The sequence below is a fragment of the Anas acuta genome, unplaced genomic scaffold (assembly GCF_963932015.1).
Source record: "Anas acuta unplaced genomic scaffold, bAnaAcu1.1 SCAFFOLD_38, whole genome shotgun sequence".
In the NCBI taxonomy this organism is placed as follows: Eukaryota; Metazoa; Chordata; class Aves; order Anseriformes; family Anatidae; genus Anas; species Anas acuta.
In genome coordinates, this window is record NW_027076215.1 from 76,428 (window position 1) to 79,646 (window position 3,219).

The 3,219-nt window shown below is 49.8% G+C and overlaps 1 protein-coding gene across 5 annotated transcripts in view; it reads right to left on the bottom strand.

The window, feature by feature from the left end:
• Positions 1-3,051, bottom strand: part of LOC137849107 (ATPase family AAA domain-containing protein 2-like) — a 66,672-nt gene extending 63,621 nt beyond the window's left edge. For all 5 annotated transcript variants that reach the window (XM_068668586.1, XM_068668585.1, XM_068668584.1 and 2 more), the window contains exon 1: positions 2,845-3,051. The gene's annotated coding sequence lies outside the window, so the exon portion shown is untranslated. The remainder of the gene's footprint in view (positions 1-2,844) is intronic.
• Between the last annotated feature and the right edge of the window lie 168 nt (positions 3,052-3,219).

Below are 3,219 nucleotides of genomic sequence, written 5' to 3' on the forward strand. Positions count from 1 at the left end.
AGCTTAATATCCTTGGCAAAAAGATATTGCAGCAAAACCTTTCACATAAACTTAGTGTTTCGTGAAAAACAACAACAACAAAAAACTTTAAATTCAATTGGAATTTTTTTCAATAAATTCAATTGGAATTTAAATTCAAAACTTTAAATTCCATTGAATTTAAATTAAAGAGAATAAACTAATTAAATTTAAAAAAATTAAATTCAATTGACTGTTCAGAGGAACAGTCAAGCTTGACATTATACATCCTAGAATTAAAATCTAGTTCGAGTTTTTCTCCCATCTCCAGACCTTGCTAAAGATGCTTATTAGGAGCTCTGTCAAAAAAAAGTGTAAGGCTTGTTATATCAAAGCTTTGAACCCTTCTTACTGCCCTTGACCTTCTTCACATTGCTGCTCCTACAAGGGTGAGTACTATCATTTTTAGTACGGGAGGGAAGCTGTGATATCCTTGAGTGGGGGGTCGTTCTGTTTACAAAATGAAGTTCCAATAAGAGTACATCAAATGAAATTTCACTCCAAAGTCAGAAAATAGACAAGATTCTTCTGCTTCCCGGCACTAACTTTACTAAGAGCTTAGCTAGCGTTTCCTCAAGGTAACAGCAAAGGCATGAAGAAGTTAGAGGAGGGCACTGGTAAGGGCACGTGGGAGAATGCTTTTCTTCCTCCTGTTCTCCGTGCTGATAGAAAGGGGCCTCACGAGATGCTTGCCCTAGCACAAGTTTGAATCCAGGCATCTGAAACAACTCTTGAAGACGTTTTTTATTCCCCAGACCCAGCAGAGATGAAACAAGACCTAAAGCTTGATGAGACCAGCCTGGTCTGCCACAGTGATGTTTAATGTTTTTCCTGTGGGAGGCTTAAGAAAGGAAAGAGTGGAATAACTCAGGAGACCTCTGTACACATAGTTATGCATTTATTTGATGACTTCTCTGCAACAAGCACAGTGCCGTGTACTCGTGTTATTCTTTATCAGCTCTTCTTTTATCTTCACCTTGTCTCAAACAAGGGCACAGCCAGGAACAATGGACCAGGAGCCCTGACCATCCTCTGGCTCCTACAAAAGCATCCCAAGTCAGTGAGACAGCAGACACTGAGAAGCACTACGTTACCTGCAGCAGGCTGCCAGCAGGGCAGAACTGGCTCGTATCAGTCATACAAGGCTGAAAAAAACGCACTCAAGAAGTGAAATTCAGCAGAAGCAAGTGGCTAAACCAGAGCAAGGAAACTGCAGGAAGGAATTTTGTAGTAGTTTGAAAGTTATTTTCCTCCTACTATGGGAAGTGATCAACAATTGCTTCTAAGAAGTTAGCTGTTGGGTGTCTCTAAGGAAGCAAGCAGATGCTCAAGTGCCAGCCAAACAGATAAGTGTGTTTAGGCTAGGAGCTCTGGTGTCAAGTCCCTACGCAGATGACTCAGGAAGGCTCAGCAGAGAAAAGGGCCACTTCCCACTTTCCCCAAACAAAAAGGGAACTCTGGAGCACACGGGTGTCAAGTACAGGTCACAACAAAACGACCTTGTTCGGCCTGAGGAATCACAGCGGGGTTGTAAAGCTGCAGACAAACAGCCTCCAGAGGGACAGCCGCCGCTTACGGTCTGCCACAGGACTCCTTGGGACTGGAAACTTGGGAGAAGACGAAGCCATCAGACTCCGGTTTACCTGAGACTTTCTGCTGCATGCTCCTTAATCTAGATGGATGAAATACGCCGAATAACTGAAGGTAAATGGCTTGCTGGTATCGGGAAAACTGCAAAAGCTGCTATTGCCGAGTCTTTGCGCACCAGAAAGTCAGGGAAGAGACATTAGGATGTGAACAAGCAGCTAGGAGCAGGATCGCCATCTCTGTCATCTAGGGCACTTCTACATGTCTCTGCTATATGAGTGCTCCAGCAAAGGCTGGCGGTCCTACAAACGAAACAGGACTGACTCTGTGCCTCGAAGCATGGGAAAGTTCTGCAAAGAGGTGAAAAAACACAAAGAAAGAAACCAAACCAAACACACCTTACAACCTGTTTCATGAGAAGGATTCTGCTTTCGCTTCAGTGAAAACTTTACATTTAACTTCCCCATTCCTGCTCCCACAAGGAAAGCGGGCCAGCTGTTTGCCCTGCCTGACTTTGCACAGCCTTCCCTCACGTGCCACGGGCAGCTCAAGTCCTTGCAGGCATTGACAACCGCTTCTCATGCACACTGCAACGGCAAAGTGGAGATACTGAAGCAGCCTCCAGCGCCTGCTTGCAAAGAGACGACACCCCAAGGGCTGCTTCCTGCTTAGTTCAGTAGACTTGAAATGAGAAGGGGGAAGAGAAAGAGCAAAACAAAACCCCAGCCTGAACCCAAAGAGCCGAGAACGCTGAGCTCGGCGGCACGGAGAGCTGAAAGCACCGCTCGGAGGCGGGGCTCGCCCTGAGAGCTGGGAGGTGCTTTGAGGTGGTTCTGCTCTGCCTTTGGGAAGAGCAGAGCTTGAGCTCTAGCTAGCTGTGTGTACAGCAGCCAATTCCTTCAGGTGATGCTGAGCGGGGATGGGAGCAGCAAGACGGAGCTGGAAATGGTGTGGATGAAATACCAGACACACGAATCGTCCCTAAGAGCAAATTAGGGTTTTCCCTAACACCATCAACCCCTTAAGGGAAGTCGTAACCACATTACACCCCCTAACTAACGGTTTTTTTACTTCAGCACTAATTAACCCTGATTTTTAGCCTTGCTCTCCGAGCCCCCTCAGCACCCCCCGCGTGCACCTGCCCGCGGGGCCGCCTGAGGGGGTGGGGGGCTGGTGAACGAACCCCCCCCCAAAGCTCCCCGCCCGGGCTCGCTCGGAGGGAACCCCGCGGGAACTCACGGCCGGGGCTGCTCTCTGCCTGCTCGTCCTCCTGCCGCCGGGCTGCAGCGAGAGGAACTCAGAGCTCGAGTCCATGGCAGCCAGGGACCGCCGGCGGCTGCCGGCGCTGCGCCTCAGCACCACCATGGCGGCGCCGCAGGGCCTCCCGGAGGCGCGGCGCCCACTGAGGCGGCCCCGCGGCCCGCTGCGGATCCCTCCGCCTCACACGGAGCCCTCCATCCCCCTCCTCCCCCCTTTCTTCCCTCCTCGGCGCGGCTCCCTCTTCCGGCCCTCACTGAGGGCCGGCCCTCGCCCGCTCTTTTAATTTTTTTCATTTTTTTTTGGAAGTATTTTTTAAATCTTTGCCGGCGGAGGGTTACAGGCGGCAGGCGCAGC